Here is a 19,209-nt window from a genome sequence, read left to right on the forward strand (position 1 = left end):
AAATACCACAAATGGGGTATTATAAAACTACTACAAAAGCAGACAATTAAAATAACCCTATTGACATTCCTGATTATCCCAGGAACATAATGTACTTATATTCTAACAGCTGCACTTTGTTTTCAGAAGATACCCAACTGTCCAGCCATCAGCAGGGTCCCACTCCAATGGAGAGGTACCATTGAGAACAAATCTCTAATGTGTTCTTACCATCTGTATTTGATGGAGCTGTCAGAAACAGCAAGAATGTACTTAGGGCAGCTGCATTGTTCCCAAATCAGCTCCATGTCCCAGTGTCCCATATCATCCCCCACTTCACTGTGTACATAAACCAATTTATTTCAGCTCAGCTCCATCAATCTGCGATGCATCAGAAATTGCTGTGAGTTCTGCTTGAAATGCTGAATATCTGTGGTGGTTGGCAGTGTGAATGTTCTAAATTGTGGAATCTTTCCCTTCACAGAGGTTTCGCTATGGTGGACTCATGCTACAATGTTATTCACCACAGTTCTTGTATTGATAGCAGCACATTCTCTTTTTTTCATATCACCAAATAAAATAGTGCAATCCAAAAAACAAAAACCATGCAGTGGCTGGAGCTGCAATAACTATTTTTGTTAATGCTTCTCTGGTTTAGTTGGAGAGAACACTGGTTGGATCATTCTTAGGAGTTTGAGACTGACTACAATATGCTCAGGAGAAAAACTATTGGGGGGTATTAAAGCTAGATTGCAGCAAACTGGATGAGCACTATATGATAGTAAAGAGCTATTTTAAAAAACCCCATTTGCTCCCATTTAACTGTTGAATTTTGCAACCCAGATGTGGTAAAGGTAAAAAATTCTTCTCTCTACTCATGTCTGACTTGGGAGTGGGGGCAGCGCTCATCTCCATTCATTAGCCAAGGGAGCCATCATTGTCCAAAGACACTTCATGTGGCCAAAATGACTGTATGCATGGAATAGCAATGGCATTTAGACTTATATACACAGTGCTTTACAGCCCTCTCTAAGTAATTTACAGAGTCAGCATATTGCCCCCAAAACAATCTGGGTCCTCATTTGACAGACCTTGGAAGGATGGAAGACTGAGTCAACCTGGAGCCAGTGAGAATCGAACTGCCAAACTGTGACAGCTGACAATCAGCAGAAGTAGCCTGCAGTACTGCATTCTAACCACTGTGCACCATGGAATGCTATTACCTTCCCACTAAAGTGGAACCTAATTATCTACTCATATTTGCATACTTTCAAACTGCTAAATGAATAGAAGCTGGACCCTGTCCCATGGTGCTCACCTCTGGAACCCAGGATGTTAGCGTTCTAACTGACAAACTCAGTGTCTTTAACAACTGAGCCATCACACCTGATCATACCCCCAGATATGTTAGCTCTAACAAATATTGAGAGTTAATTTGATCTAGTGGTTAAGACCCAGTCTAGAAACCAGGAGACTGTGAGTTCTAGTCTGATCTGGAGCATGAAAGCCAGCTGGGTGATTTTCAGCCAGTCACACTCTCTCAGCTCAACTCATATCACAAGGTTGTTGTGGGGAAAATAAGAGGAAGGATTGTGTCTATTGGCCATTTTGAGTTATTAATAAAAATAGTAAAGGTAGGTATAAATAATAAATAAAAATGTATATTTGTCTTAAAGTACTTCAGTAGGTTTGGTAAGTTGACGGTTGAGCATGTAAGAGTGACCTAAGCATTTATTTTTTTTTGCTTACCATAATTAGAATCTACTGTATCTCTTCTACTGACCAGTATATTTGAAATGACCTAAAAAACTGAGTTCTTCCCTCCCATTCCCACCACATAAAACTCTCAATGCCATTTGCAACCGAAAACATTGAGAAGGAGAGAAATCCAGAATAAGATGGAATTTATTATCTTGGAGTTATCTCAGTTTTTCATTGCCAACTGGGTGATCTTGGGCCAGTCACTCCCTTTTAGCCCAACTCATTTCACAAGGTTGTAGTTTTAGGGAAAATAGGAGGAGGAAGGTGTGATGAATATGTTCACCATCTCAAGTCATTGTAAAAATAATAATGATAGATATAAATAAAAATAAATATCAATCTCTTTGAGATCAATGAGATAAATATAGTCCTACCATCTCCCTAAATTATTTCAGCTTACTTCTTTCAGTAAGGAAGTGGATGCAGATGACATTTGTTTAGTTAAGGTGAGGTAGACTATCACAGTTAATGGGATAATATTTTGGCAACCAAAGTCCATGGTAGCAATAAAATGTTACCATGGGTAACTGGCAGGGTTTTCATCCCATTACACACAGACACACAAATGACTTTAAATAATGCAGTATATCTTATATACCTATTTGATTTCACTTCTAATGGGAAATAGTTCAATTCTCTTACCCCAGTTTCCTGGGGTTTATAAGGATTCTTAAAAAGGTGCTAACAACCACATGTGACTCCAAAGCTAAAGAGCATGGTGGTGCAGTAGTTAGAATGCAGTACTGCTGGCTAACTCACTGCTCACTCCAGAAGTTCAATTTTGACCAGATCAAGGTTGGCTCATCCTTCCGAGGTCAGTAAAATGATGACCCATATTGTTGGGAGAAATATGCTGAGTCAGTAAACCACTTAGAGAGGACTGTAAAGCACTGTGTAGCTGTATATAAGTCTAAATGCTATTGCTATTGCTATGAGGTCTACTTCAACATTATTCTGATAGGTGATTCAAACTGAAATATAAGCAATAGGATGTTTTTTACATCCCTAAGTAAATAATCATAGAGTTGGAAGGGCCCTTAAGGTCACTTGGTTCAATTTTCTGGAACAATATCCAACATTTTAAATATGATTATATATGCATACCCACCTCATTTGGAATAGATAAGTTGATGAAGTCCTTCCTGACCTTTAGGTGATTAAACTTCTGCAGCTGTTTGAGAGCTTAATGTATTTGATGTCTGAAGGGCAGTATCCGTGTTTGATCATGCAGATCTGTGTACAAAGGTATAAGGGATGTAACTTCAGTGTTTTCATGTACAAAAGCTAGACCTACTTCAGTGCACATGACATTTAGGATGTCAAGTCTTGATCTTTTCTATATATCATTGCAGTTGTCAAGCTGGCTATCTTACCATTCCTGTCCACAAACTTAAAGCATCTGATTTTCTCACTGTGAAATCAATCAAACCTGCGTGTCATCGTTTGAAGCTCATCTTTCTCCAAGAATGCTGACAAATACTTGTCACGTTTGATACTATTCATTAAATCCAATGTTTTCATTCAAATGGCTATTTCAAATTTGGATGCCTGGTATACAGATGAATACCTGCTCTTAAGAATTCAGTGACATACCTTAGTGAGGTTTAATTTCAACTCCTTTTATTTTGCTTTAAAAAGTTCAGAGGAGCAGACAGAATATTGGTGCCTGAGAAGAATTGATTATTTGTTGATTAATTATAGTTGTGCTATTAGTATGCAAGCTCTACTAATGTCCCTGATGTATGAAGTTTGCCATGAAAATTGTAGTACCAAAGGGAAGAGGATTAGAAATCACAGGCAAAGAATTGGAGATGTGGCCATTTCATATTTCCATTTTTGTTATGTTATTCTTCCAATCAGTTGTGTGCCGAGGGAAGAGCATTGCTACTATACCATCATCTTAGTTAATGTGATTAGCTACAAGAAAAGAGGTTTGCAGCCATGGAAAGCTCTTCCTGGAGAAGACTGTCAAATATAGGCCTGCACAACAATTGTTTACTCATATATTACTTGCTATCATAAGTTTAGGTTGTGCATTTAGGTAGTAGACTCAAGGCAACTCTTTAGATAACATTACAAAATAAAGATTGTTGATACAATTGGTTTCCTCATTTAAACTCAGCTTCCTCATCTCCTCAGGCAGGGGGTTCAACTAGCAGACCTCCAGGGTCCCTTCCAGCCCTATGATTCTATGATTCTGTGATTTCATCATCACCATCAACATAGTTCCTACAATCTATTTTTTAGTCTTTATGGAATATGATCATGTAATGCTGTTATTCTTTTTCTCTAAGTTTTGTAATATACCTATTATTCAATTGAGAGTCTTTCTTGTCTAAAAATTTGACTCTTTTGCTTGTTAATGTTTCATTTTCTTGTTAAACACACATACAAAAACACACATTCTCATTAGCTTCCCTTTCTCACTCAAAATAAACAATCATGAAGAACCTTTTACTGGAAGATCAGAGCTTATAATACAAAATGCTCTGATAGCTTCACATTGCTTTATCTTAGAAGTGACTCAATAGCAAGATACTGTGTTCTAGTTAAATATTTCTTCATAAATACCTTCACCTAAGAAGTCTTGGATTTAGAACAGAATTTGGGATAGTATATCTTCAGAATCTGAAATGAGTTGTCCATTGCTTCTGTCTCATTAATAACAATGTCATTTGCTCAAAGACAATTCACACTAGACTGAGAATCAGAAGAAGTCTTACCTATTATTGTATAGGCCATGGTTAGCCAAGCTTTATTGGCCAAACAGATATTGCATAATTACAGTTTTCAACATGCTTTACTATTACTTCTATTAATCATGATAATTCCAACTACTGAGACTATAATCCTGCAATATTTGAAGTGCTACAAGTTGTCTAGTGTAGACCTTGACAGAAATTTGGGATGTTGATTTCTGGTGCTGTTGAAGCAAAGTGGTTTTGATGGAGGATTAAAGTAGTTTATCTAATATGCATCAGTCTGCCCTATAATAGAAGAAATGTTGAGCTATTAGAAATTATCGGGAAGCGTAAAGGAATGCTAAAAGATTGTCTGTTGCTGTTTATTCCGACCATGTCATTCCTAAGGTAGGACCACTTCAGATTGCAGCCCATATTGGTGAAATTATGCTCAAGCTTTAAATGGATAAGGTTGAAAGAAGATTAAATGAATGGAGCAAATGGAATATTGTTGTTGAATAAAATAAATAAATCAACCCAGTGATATCACTAGAGTTAAAGGGATGGGTGGGTATAAATGTAAATCTATTTGTTTTAACATATTGGTCTTGTTGCCCCCATGCCATCCTCCTATGCCTTTCATAAAATACTTCAATAGAAGAGAATATTTGTAGTTCAGGGTTGAACAGTGGGGTCCTTAGTGATTTTTTAATTGTATGGTTTTTCTGCTGATGTTTCATTACCCAACTAGGTAACATCATCAGTGATTTGAGTAATGAAGTGTCTGCAAGAAAACAACCAAGCTTAGAGAGCATCCACCTAAAATATTCTTAGAATATTCTATTCTTAGATATCCTTTATTGTTTCAACTTTATCAATCAAATGATAAGCCACTGCTAGTGTGCGAACTCTTTTTCTTAATTTGGATTTTTTTTTAGGCTGTTAACCATTTAGATTTTGAAAGGGCTGAACTCTTAGTTCTTAGTTAAAGACAATAAGATAAAAACAAAACAATTCTAATAATATCTACAGTATATCCAAAATCACTGCTGATAATTTCAGCAAATTAAGGTTGTAGCCAAACATAATGTTCCAAGGATCCAGTACGGAAATATAATAACACTAAATTCATAATATGAAAATAACCAATTCATGTCCTGTCCAAATAGCCCTTCTAAATCTAAGAAGAGCCCTTCATATCTAGGGAAATTTTGAAAATCCCTAGAGAACTTCTAAATGAATAAATGAAGCAATTCCTGGATATTTCTTCCTAAATTTTTCTCAATCACATATTGTTCAGCTACTTGTAACTTCAAAGCTGATGGATTACTTCTTCTTTTAATCTTAACTTTCCTTTTATCTGTCACATTTATTCCAATCTTGCAAATAAATCCAACGGTTCAGACTATGGAAACTGATAAAGACAGGTATGCAAGGGAGACATCTTCATATTTTAGGAAAGCCAAGCAGAGAATGAACACGGGGTGCATTTCAGATATTAGATAGAACAGGTCTTTCTAACACTTCAGGATTTTCCCATAGCTTCACAGAGTTGGTCCCTATAATCACTACAACAGTGCTATAAGATAGGCTGTGTTTATTATTTCCATCTTGCAAATATGGTGGTTTCAGGATCATCCTCCTTTCCAATTGCCATCAGAATAAATCATATTGGCCTATCTGCACAGTTGTCAAATTTTAACAAACTGTGCTATATATTGAAGTGGTTAGTGTGTTGTTATAAAATTGGGGAGCTACTGGTTCAGATCACCACTAAACCATGCAATCTACTGAATGGTCTAGATCAAGTTAGTGTTTTCAGCAAATGATCTATCAAGTTTTTGAGGAATTAAGAGGTAAAGAGTGAACTATATTTGTTAATCTCATTGGAGGTAAGGTAAATTATAAATAAGCAGCCCATGTGAATGTTTTTAAGCCTTCAAAAAGTGCTGTGTAAATATTTATTTTTAGAAAATCTGTTCATATCTAAAATTCCATCCATCTAAATGCTTTATCTACTTGCTAGGTGAAGCTTTGCTCTCATACACAGACAAATACATATACACTGTTTCTCACCTATCCTTTAAGAAGCTTTGTAGCAATTTGGATCCTGAGAATATCAGAACAAGGAATAAATTCTTGATCTCAAGGTCTGACATAATCAGACAAATTGTATTTAATAATAAATAATGACAATGTAATGACTCTGGGATGATAGCTTCAAGGGCAGGATCCCATAATACCCGAGTGATAGCAAAGAAAGGAGTTAGTGTTTTTATGGCAAATGTTTAGTTTTCAAATTAGCACAGTCAGGGTTAGAAAGAGGAAAGAGAATCTACCATTTGAGGAAATAATTTATGAAATGTAGATGGGCCTTCAGTTGGGAATAGGGCTGGGCAAAATGTTAGTGGCTCTTTGTTCTTGCAGCTGGCCTGTCGAATTACACACAGCTAGCATAGTAAATAATACTGCTATTGTCTGCCTGTGTCAGAGACAGACAGAAGGTACATTTGGACTTGATCCAAACACCACAAGGGCCACTCATAGTCACAGTGTCCAATTACTGCTTGCTTGCCTATAAAATGCACTTTTTAAAAAAGCTAATTTAAGAATCGCAGTATTTAATAGAGACTGTGGTAAAGGCAAATGAAGAGGTCGAAACCCGTGCTCCCCTGTCCTCCAATTGGAAGAAAAATAATGGTAGGATCTGCATATGTAGCATCAGGCATATGTATATGAAAACAATCAGGATATTTCTCCAATTTTAAAGTAACCATAAGATGAGAAAGAAGCTGACTAGTGCCTCTCAGCATAGTACATTGCATATTGTATATGCAGTGAAAGGCTTATCCAAGGAAATGCATGATTTGTTTTTCATAAGTTGTGTTGTGAGAAAAATGCCTTTTCTCACCTATGTTCTCATTTAATCTAAACATCTATTTTGGAGGCACATTACTTAACTTTTTCATGATATTATTGTGTGACACTAGAGGTATGACTATCTACTACCTTAAATCAGGTTGGGATGGTGTTGAAACTATATCAGTTTCGGTGCTATGAAGCACCTTGGTCCTTTAGGTAAGCTACTCTAAATGAATCTCGATTTCCTCATCTGCAGCTTGCAGGGTTGCTGTTCTTAAAAATATAATGCCTGAGAAAAGATTCCAAAAAAATATTGAATTTATCTGTGTTTAAAATCAAAGGAAAAGTAAACATTTATTTTAAAAATGAGGGAATTTTTAAAAATAAAAGTAAGAGAAAAATTCATATCAAGCAAGCTTAACAGTTATTTGAATTCACTGAAATATAAATCCAACAAAGTATGGATCACAAATTAAAAAGAGAAATAAACACCCTCAAGGAAGTCATACAATTTAAGTTAAGCATTATTGCTTTAAAAAATGGACACTTGCTAAAGGAAGGAGCTAGGAAATATTTACATATGGGTTGAAGCTGATATTCAAAACATGATTAAATGAAATAATTTGAGGAAATTATGTCAAATAGAAAAACAATTTAATATGTTACGTTTTGGGAAAGGGGTGGGACTAGACATTAGAACTAATGTATAGCTACACAATGACTAGACCCTATAGGTCTACATATACAATAATTCCACTGAAAGTGGGTAGTTAGATGTGTTTCTCAATTTCACTGGTCTTTCCATTTTTGCTTGGCTAGTCTAGTAAAGAGAAGGACCAGGGGAGACATGACAGCAGTCTTCCAATATTTGAGGGGCTGTCACAGGGAGGAAGGGGTCAAACTATTTTCTAAAGCTCCTGTAGGCCAGACAAGGAATAATGGATGGAAACTGAACATGGAGAGATTTAACCTGGAAACAAGGAGAAACTTTCTGACAGTGAGAACAATCAACCAATGGAACAGCTTGCCCTTGGAAGTTGTGGGAGAGCCATCAGTTGAGACCTTCAAGAAGATATTGGACTGCCATTTGTCAGAAACAGTGTAGGGTCTCCCGTTTGGGTGGGGGGTGGTGGACTAGATGACCTACAAGGTCCCTTCCAACTCTGATTATCTGAATTATCTGTATCTGTTATAAAGTGATTGCATATTTCTCATAGTAAAATGATGGAAAACTACTTCTAATGTCAAAGAGGAACAATCCATGGACATCTCCCATATATTATGTATTATTTATTTATTTATTTGTTTGTTTGTTTATTAAAACACTTACAATATAATAGAAATAAGAATAAACAAAAGTTTAAATACATGAAATAGAAACTACTAATTGGGGACAATAGGACAGGGACAGTAGGCACGATAGTGCATTTATGCACACCCCTTACTGACCTCTTAGGAATGGGTGAGGTCGATAGAGGTTAGTTTGAGGGTAAAAGAGTGGGGGTTTGAGCATGTGACAACAGAATCAGGTAGTGAGTTCCAGACATTGACCACTCTGTTGCTGAAATTGTATTTCCTGCAATCAAGTTTGGAGTGGTTTACATTTAGTTTATATCTGCTGTGTGCTCTTGTGTTGTTGCGGATAAAGCTGAAATTTTCATTAACTGGTAAGACATTGTAACATATGATTTTATGTATTATGCTTAAGTCCAAACTTAGCCGGCGTAGTTCAAGGTTGTCTAAGCCTAGAATCTCAAGTCTTGTGGTGTAGGGTATTCTATTGCGAAGAGAAGAGTGTAGTACTCTTCTTGTAAAATACTTCTGGACTCACTCAATTGTACTGAGGTCTGATATACAGTATGGATTCCAGACAACAGAGCTGCATTCAAGTATTGGTCTAGCAATGGTTGTGTAGTTTGAAAGTATTTAATGATTTCTTAATAACATATCTAAGCAATGACTCATGGCAGCGAATGTTATCTAGATTCTAATCTATACTTATATTACAGGTAGTCCTCAATTTGCAACAGTTCATTTAGTGACCATTCAAAGTTAAACAGCAGTGAAAAAAGTGGCCATTTTTCATGCTTACAACCCTTGCAGCATCACTGTGGTCACATGATCAAAATTTGGATGCTTGGCAATTGACTCATGTTTATGACAGTTTCAGTATCTCAGGGTCATGTGACCACCTTATGTGACTTTCTGACAAGCAAAGTCAATGGGGAAGCCAGATTCGCTTAACGAACTTAACAACTGCAGTGATTTGCTTAACAACTGTCATAAGTCATAAAGGTCATAAAATAGCAATAGCAATAGCACTTAGACTTATATACCACTTTATAGTGCTTTATAGCCCTCTCTAAGCAGTTTACAGAGTCAGCCTATTGACCCCAAAAACCTGGATCCTCATTTTACCCACCTCGAAAGGATGGAAGGCTGAGTCAACTTTGAGCCTGGTGGCAATCGAACTGCCAAATTCCAGGCAGCCAGCAGTCAGCAGAAGTAGCCTGCAGTATTGCTCTCTAACCACTGTGCCATCGTGGCTCATGATTGGGCAAAATTCACTTAACAAATGTTTCACTTAGCAACAAACATTTTGGGCTTTGCTGTGATCGTAAGTCAAAGATATCTGTGCACTGTGGTGAATTTTTTCTTTGCTAACAGCCAAATATGAAAGAATGAAATTTAGATATTGTTGTAAAGAAGGAACTGAGGCTTTCATTGTTCACCCTATCCCAGGTATGCTGTACTAGAATCAATGTGGTAAAGGTAATTCCTCTCTTTCTCTCTTTAGCTTGAAAAGTTTGTCCCTTTACAGTTTAGATGAGGAAAGAAATATTGTGTATCTATGAGATACATTCATCACAAGGAGCTTTTAATGTATATACAGGGACATTATCAATCACTGTGTTAAATCCTTGACATGTAGGTGAGTTTATCCTCCGTCTCTTTCATCTCTAGATGTCTTGACGAGTACTTCATTTGGAAAACGTCCTAAAAGCCATGTTGGGTAACAAGAAGGGATAAAAGTGTAAACCTGTCTATTCATATTTGCCAGTCCTCAATGTGGAGAGCACAGCAAGCCTTCTGTCAAGAAAAATGAGGATTTTCTCTTTTGCTCCTTTGAATCCTCAAACGATGCATCTTCTTTGTAAGGAAAAAAAAAAAGAATTATCTCAATATTTAAGTCAAAATACCAAACTTTTCAAAGGCAGAAACTTGGAGCTAGTTGTGAGACTTGTGAGTCATTGACTGTTGGGATTGTTTGATTTTCCATAAAAAAAAACCTAAGAAAAACTTTTATCTTTAAAATGATGGATAAGGACAGTACTTTCTCCACAAAAGCAACCTTCAATTATTAATAGCAGGGCTTGTGTTCAGCACAGAGAGGGACAGAGAAGAAACCATGCTCTTCGATGTCTAGATATCTAAGTGAAATCTCTCTTTGCAATTAACCCTTCTCTCTCTCTCTCTCTCTCTCTCTCTCTCTCTCTCTCTCTCTCTCTCTCTCTTTCGCTCTCATATTTAGGAATGGTAATGTTTCTGTGCCACAAAAACTGCTGATTGTCAGGAAAATTTGTAAAAATACTATACATTGAAATGATCATTTAAAAAGTCAAATCTGCTATAACATCAGCTTTTTTGCTGTATTGTGTGGTAATTCTGCTTGAAGATGATGTTGAAAATCTATGCAACTTAAAAAAGAAATAATTGTTAGACAGTTGTTCTGTATATTTGTAATGTTCATAGGAAAATCTTTCTTTTTAGCTATACTGGGCTAATATAATGTAAGCAAATATTTATTTATTCATTTATTAAAATTTATACAGCTGCCCTCTTCTAAATATATGGCAATTAAAACAAAAGTGATACAAGAATCATATAAAAAAATCAGCATAAAAATCATAAAATTCATAGGCATGGTTACCACATCTAGCAAAAATACTCCATACAACAGTAATACCAAAAACACTCAATATGTTTTCCACATTTCCTGCTTCCCTGCTCATTGGCAAAATCTTTCAAGATGGTTTTAAAAGGCCCGTAGGGTTGGGAATCTAATCTCTGGGGAGATTTTTTAAACCAAAAAAAAGCCAAACCTTTTTTGCTGTATTATGTGATGAATGAGATTTTACTTGAAGATGGTGTTAAGAATCCATACAATATAAAAAAACTACTTGTGAAATACTTCTTTCCAAATAGTTTTCTTCCCCTGAATTTCAAACTTTATTGATATCATACAGTACTATGAATATTTTCATAGAAGCAATAATAAAGCTGCTAGCAGCAAGTAAGAGACATTCAGCCAATAAGGTTCAGCTTACTTCCCTAAATATAAACACCATCTAGGAATATATACCTAATGTACAAATGAATTTTGATTCATAAGAATTAATTCTATAAGGTGGCAATTAGATCATTGCATACTACTGTTTTTTGTTTTTGTTTTTTTTAACTTTTGTTCCATCATTTTTCTAAGGCTCTTATCTTCAGCTGGAGAGAAAATGAGAAATACTGATTTGCTCTAGATAGTCCATAAAATCTATTGTCAGGTAGAAATTTGATCTTGACTTTACTCAGTCATAATTGCTATAAAATACTGGCTCCCTAACAGAGAATTGTTCCAATAAAACTGTGTCATGAACTGATGTAATCGGCATCCTTTTCACTCCAACATCATCCACATTGTTTCTCAAATACATTGGATTAATGGAGGCTTCAGAGAATGCACATTTTTGGAGAATTAGGCCATTGTAGGTCCTTTGCAATCTTACAGTTTTATTACAGCAAGGGCTATTTAATCTGAAATGTCTTCAGGTGATAAAATGGTTTGGTCTCTTTGGAGCAATATATCTCTTGTTTATTGTGGACTACCTGTACAAACATTAACACATAACAAGGATTATTAACAGAAAAGGTAATGACTCTTGTAGCCCTTATGAGACTCACTTAGTATCCTATTGTGTCTATTATGGTTTATTTAAGCTTTTCTGTCACTGTGGTATTTTGCACTACCCAGATGTTGTCAATATTAAGAAGTTAAACAAGAGAGAGCCACAGACTGCTTCAGTTACCCAAAACACTAACATTTTTAGTATTACAAATGTAACAACAAACATTTAGGCTGTCATATATTTCATGTTTGGAGATGCTCCAGCAAATCTACTTTATATGTAATCTTCACTCATTGTTTTTCTCCAAAATTGCAGCAAATCCCCTCTTTTTTCCTTTCTTCCTTATGATACTCCTCCTTTCTACTCCAAAACTAAGTTGGAATAAATTGATGCACTTTTCTATCCTTAAGTCTATCCTCTTGCACAGAATTCAGAAATCTCTGAGTGAGATGGAGTTGTAAATTACTCATGCAATAGGAGGAATTATTTTAGGTAACATTTATTTAATTAGAAAAAATGCAGAGAAGAGCAACAAACATGATTAGGGGTCTGGAGATAAAGCAAATCAAGGGATTGGGTGTCTAGTTTAATGAACAGAAGGACTAGGGGGAGATATGATAGCAGTGTTCCAATATCTCAGGGGCTGTCACAAAGAAGAGGGAGTCAAGCTATTCTCCAAGGCACCTGAAGGCAAGACAAGAAACAATGAATGGAAACTAATCAAGGAGAAAACCAACTTAGAACTAAGCAGAAATTCCCTGACAGATAAAATAATTAATCAGTGGAATGATTTGCCTTCAGAAGTTGTGGGTGCTCCAACACTGGAGGTTTTTAAGAAGAGATTGGATAACCATTTGTCTGAAACAGTACAGAATTTCCTGCTTGAGCAAGGGGCTGGATTAGAAGACCTTCAAGGTCCCTTCCAACTCTGTTATTCTATTCTTCTTAGGGTATAATTAATTTTTTCTCAGAAGTGATACTAGATAGCATTGTTTTCTGATGTATTTTCAGTGAAAATGTTGAAGACAAGAATATCTGTTTACCAATATCCCTTTTCACCTTGTTCTCCCACAGCATTGAAAAGGATGTCCTTGTTTGAGAACCAGATGTATTCCTCTCCATCTAGTCAATTGTCTTGTATCAGCATATGACCATACCTAAACAGCTTTTTTAAAAAAACTTCTAATTATCTTTGTTCATCCATGTCAATATCAACACCTTATGCTACTGGATTTGCTGTGCTTTTTAGTGACATTATATTAATTATTTCATCCCAGACATACTGATACAGCATAAAGGAATAAAACCAGCACAAATGAATAGTGGAAAAATTACTAAAAAGCATAGCAATAGCAATAACACTTAGACTTATATACTGCTTGATAGTGCTTTACAGCCCTCTCTAAGCAGTTTACAGAGTCAGCCTATTGCCCCCAACAATCTGGGTCCTCATTTTACCCATCTTGGAAGGATGGAAGGCTGAGTCAACCTTGAGCCTAGTGAGATTTGAACTGCCAAATTGCAGGCAGTCAGCAGTCAGTAGAAGTAGCCTGCTGTACTGCACTCTAACCACTGCGCCACCATGGCTCATAGCAAAGTGTCTTGGTACGAAGATATAGATAGATGTTCAGTTCTCCCAGGTAAACCAGGTAGGAAATACAACTAGATAAGCAAATTCTACTTTAATATAGAATTAATAGAATCTTGGAAGTCTGAGGAGGGTACAGACTTTATGAAACTGCTTTTATCTGCTTGGTCAATTAGGGCAGGTCCTTCCTAATTTCCTTTTCTGACCATTAAGCTCTTGGGGGCTCCTCCCTCTCTGGTTTGATTGTTTTCTAGGCAGCACCTTTTCCCTTTATTCCCCAAAGTCATGTAGATATTCCATTACAAGCGCAAAACTTATTTTGTTGAGTGTTTCACTCCAGCTATAAGAATGGTTTATGAATCAGCCATAGAGATAAATGTTTTTCATGTATTGTCTGAAGTATAAACTTGGGAGGTGAATCAAAATCACCTATTCATATATTCTCTTTAAATGGGGTTCTGATAAAACTGATTTAGCACCAATATTATCTATACAGCAACTATGTAACAAAATCTACAACTCAATATAACCCCATTTTTAGGATGATTTCCAAATTCAGTATATTATAATATTCATGACAATGTTGAACTATATTTTTTTCTTTCAAAAACTTTAAATCACATCCAGGATCACACTTTTTTTTTTTTTGCTTATTTCCAGTCATTGGTTTTAGACACTTTGCAGATTGCTTTGGGACTACCAAGCTACTTGGTACTATAATAGCTACTATAATAGCAATAGCACTTAGACTTATATACCACTTCACAGCCCTCTCTAAGCTGTTTACAGAGTCAGCATATTGCCTTCAACAATTTGGGTCTATATTTTACTGACTTCAGAAGGATGGAAGGCTAAATCCACCTTGAACCTGATGAGATTCGAACTGCCAAATTGCATGCAGCTGACAGTCAGGAGAAGTAGCCTGCAGTACTGCATTCTAACCACTGTGCCATATTGGGTCTTATTAATGGTAGTTTGCAGAACTTGGGGTTTGAGGGCTTGGTATAAATAAAACAAATTCCCTTTAAATGTCTCAGCCTTCAAACCAGCAGTTCTATATAAAACAGAAACCTGTTCATGAATGTTCACAAATAGTCAATTCAATGTTTCAAAGTTTGGATGGAATGTAATACAATAATTTTTATTTTGCTCTTCTGACTTTTTTATCTTCTTAATACAGTGGTCCTCCATGATGTTATTCACCCTAATAAAAGAACAGCTATATCATGGGAAATTTCTTTGTTTCTTCTTTTATTTTTCATAAAGGAATATGTGACAAGAAGCAATAAAGGATATAAGATTTCAGAGACTTTCCAAGAAATTATTTCCTCAACCTCATCAGCCCCGGAGAATAGTATTTTAATTCTTTTTTCTAAAGACTAGCCTTCCTTCAGTACTGTTTCTGACATCAATCAGACACATAAGAACACAGGAATATCTTGCTGGATCAGCCAAATTCTACACCATTCTGTTTCTTATAATAGCCAACTGAAGGCCTATAGAAAATCCATAAACAGGACTAAAGAGAAATGAATTTAAATCTTATTTCAGGATTATTTTTAATATTTCTTATTTAAATATAGCCATGTATCTGGCTGTAAGAGCTATATGACAACTTCACCTTAGGAATCTTTTAAGTACAATAGTACAAATGTGGCATCAGTATGACTAACAATTAGGGATGAGAAAGTGATACTCTAATGCTTAAAAAAGCAATTTCCCCAATAAATATGAAGACCATAGTCTCAAAACAAGCTCAAGAATTAGTTGCTGTAGGGAAAAATTTGGCAATAGTGTTTAGCTTATACTTCATCTACATAGCAGAACAATAAGATGGCAAAATTAGAATGTATAAAACAGAATTATTCACTTCAAGTCATTAAAATCTTTCTGAATATAGATTATAAACTTTTATACTTTTGAAAGCTGAACCTTTTTTTTCTGCTACTTAACATAGCTATAATATTTGTGCTTCTAGGAAAGATTTTGGGGAAAAGATTCATAAACAGGATCCTTTATCTCTCATCTGTAGTGGTATAGTTATTGAACTACAGATTTGTCTCTTATGAGCTCTAGAGTCTCACAAAACATACAGCTACATATGAATACAAAATCATGGATGCAGAATTTGCAGCTCTCAGGATTTTGATGTCTCCGAGTTTGCTCCTCAGGCTGTGAAAGATTATGTGGAGACTGGGAAAGGAAAGGAGGAGATAGCAGTGAGTGAGTCAGTTGACAGATTACCTTCTAAAGTGTGACTCAGCCCAGTTGAGGAGAGATGTGGGAAACTGCCTTTCAAAATGTTCAAAGAGATTCCACCTTAAATCCATTTGGGAAATTCCCATTCACTTCCAAGCATTTAGTATTTACCTCAGAGTAATATTCACTTACTGAAATATGTATAGTTTTTGCTTACTTGGACTTGCCAACTACAAGGAGCTTCATACTAACTTCATTTTGATTAGCTAAAATGAAATGTACTGGATTTAGGACTAAATTAAGCAGGAATTATAGAGGAAAATCAACTTATTAAAAAAAGAGCTTAAGAAAAATAACCTTTTACTTTGGAGTCTAGACCCAAACACTTTTTGTTTTTATTTCAGTCTTCTTGATTTGTCCACATAAATTTCAAAAGATGTATTTACATAACTTACATGGCTTTCAAATTAAATAAATACAATGATAAAAGATAGTGAATAAATTCTGATTGATTGATTGATTGAAAATTTATATGCTGCCCATTTTACTCTGCAAAGCAACTCTGAGCGGCTTACATAAATTTGATCCCATAGGTAAGCAAACTAAGGCCCATACAAAACAACATGTAGCTACTAGGTTTTTTTTCTGTGAATGGCATTGGGCATCCTTGCCATTTTTCCCTGTTGCTAATTTGTTGATGGGGAATCAATCACCTCTTCTCAATTACTAATAATAGGAGCCCTGATCATTTTTAGAGGTTTACCTATGTACAAGTATAAACAAGTCAAACTTTTTCAGGCTTGGTCAGTGGTCAGGTTATTGACTGAACTATCCAATTAATAGATATCCTTTGACAGATTCAAAATGAAAGACTCATGTATAATCCATCCTCCACACATGTTTAAATAGCCTATCTGGGCTGCATATTTCAAAATGGTATATCCTCTGAAATGCTTGCCTTTTTTCCCTGCTTGTAAAACAAAGCATTCAAATCTGACTTGCAGCCATTTAATTTTTTGTACAAACAATTAACTTACACTATGTGCTTTAACAGGAATCTAGTTCCCATAAACCCTATTATTCCTGTGGAAAACAGCCCAAATTAATAACAGTCCTCCCTTTAATATATTTAACTTATCCTTTCTGGAAGAGGTGAAACAGGAAATTTTTTATTTTTCTTGCAAAAATAGATTTTTGTTAGATTCAGTGTATTATTCTGCAGGCCTTATGTTGACAATAACTGCTTGTCCATCTTGAGTACGGAAAAGCACTATTGATGAAGTGTTATTTGGAATAAGATTTTAGTGTTTTACTACTTCAGAATGAAACTTTATCCAAGTAACAAACATTCTTTTTCACTTTCAGTCTGAAAGTTTGAATGTAAAACTACGATAAAGTTTCTTATTCCTCAATATACCATTTGAATCCTTAGATTTCAGTGTTAAGTTCTCCACACAACCCAATTCAGGAATCCAAATTAAGGCATTTTGAACAAATGGCTATCGAGACTCTGCTTGAACACATGCTGGAATGGAAATATACCATCATCCTTAAAAATTGGTTCCACTGTTCCATTTATATTTCTGGGAACTTTTTCCTAAGATTTCACTGCAAGTTGCCTTTTTTATATCTTAAATCCATAATTCCATGTTTTATCCAGGGATGGGATCCGACTGGTATAACTACCGGTTCTGTTGCTCTGTGTCACATGCGCATGCATGAGTCGCACACTCATGTGCAAGTCACATGAGTCGCGCGAGTCATGCGAGTGCAATTTACAACCTGCAGAGATGCCCAGACAACTGAGCAGTGCTGCGTGCGGGTGCGCAGTGGTTGGAAAGGCCCTTTTTTCCTGCTTTTTCAACTGCAGCTGTGCTGCACAAAGCAGCTGAGGTTGAAAAAGCAGGAAATAAAGGTCAAGTAAGAGCCCGGGCGGACGGGTGGACCAAAACAGCATCAGACATAGAACCAGTTCTATGTCTGCTGCTCTTCAGAGCAACCAGTTCTACAGAGGTGGACAGAACCGGTAGAATCCCACCCCTGGTTTTATCCATTGGTAAGATGAAGAACAGGTCTTGCTGTTGGTCTTCAAGCTATTTTCTTCTCAAGAATAATAAACCATGCTGGCTCGCAATAATGGGAATTGTAATCGAACATCTCTACAGGGCTCCAGGTTGCAATAAAGGCTATTCTATTTCCACCTCATTAGCCTTTTGAGAAAAGTAGCAAAATACAATTTATAAGGATTTGGAGCTATAATCTGCTGGGAGAACAGTTAATGTCCTTTTCTATCACTAAATTGCCCAATATTATGGCTTTATTCAGTTTTAGCCTTGATCTAAATTTAAGAATAAATACAACTATTTGTACAAATCTATTCTCACTCTTGATTTTCCTCAGTTTCCTCAGTTTGTTGCTTTTATGGTCAATAAATTAAATGGTGATTCAATACTTCATATTGTCTCTTTCTTCGTAAATGTTTTCTCTTTAATTTAAACCTATGTGTACAGTGTGTGTGTGTGTGTGTGTGTGTGTGTGTGTGTGTGTGCACATATATTCAAGTCATTCCTGGCAACTATCTAGACAAGTTCACTCAGTTTTTTTTGCAATCATTTCAGAAGTGGTGCGCCACTGCATTCCCCGTAAGGCTGAGAGAAGGTCACTGGTCCAAAGTCATCCAGCTGAATAGGAGTAGAACTCACAGTCTCCTGATTTCTAGTTTGGTGCCTTAAACCACTACATCAAATGACTCTCAAAAACTATTTCTTAGTTATCATATCAGCCAGTGTTTAATTGAATAAAGGATATTCAATTAAACACTGGCTTCTGTTCTCTTTTTAAAAAATAAAATATTATGTTTAATCATTGGAAAACTACTTTAGGGGAATCCCAGCAGGTGACAACATGTAGCTGATCCAGCAAAAACTAAACAGGGTTATCCTGGATTAGTAGATGAATGGAAAACTGAGAAGTTTTTTTTAAAAAAATCTAAAATATGGCAATGCAAACTATTTCTGTAATTCAACCATCTACTGCATCCATAATATGAGCGTCCCTTTGCTTTTACTTCTGTATTGGAAGGATTTCTGTGGTGCAGTGGCATTCTCTTACCCCTTTCTACAGTCAGGATCAACTTTCCTCTAAGTTCAAGCAAACTAGAAAGACATTTCATCAATAATCAAAATAAAAGTCTTGCCAGATTCTACAGTAGACTCACCATGAAAAGTCCATTGAATTTATT

General features: G+C 35.8%; 1 long non-coding RNA gene across 3 annotated transcripts in view; it reads right to left on the bottom strand.

Annotated features, from left to right (window-relative positions):
* Positions 1–19,209, bottom strand: part of LOC148128261 (uncharacterized) — a 265,315-nt gene that overhangs the window by 40,651 nt on the left and 205,455 nt on the right. For all 3 annotated transcript variants that reach the window (XR_015741540.1, XR_015741538.1, XR_015741537.1), the window contains one exon: positions 2,849–2,973. This is a non-coding gene — a long non-coding RNA (uncharacterized LOC148128261). The remainder of the gene's footprint in view (positions 1–2,848; positions 2,974–19,209) is intronic.

The sequence above is a fragment of the Pseudonaja textilis genome, chromosome 1, assembly GCF_049901715.1.
Source record: "Pseudonaja textilis isolate UNSWEBS1 chromosome 1, rPseTex1.2, whole genome shotgun sequence".
Classification (NCBI taxonomy): Eukaryota; Metazoa; Chordata; class Lepidosauria; order Squamata; family Elapidae; genus Pseudonaja; species Pseudonaja textilis.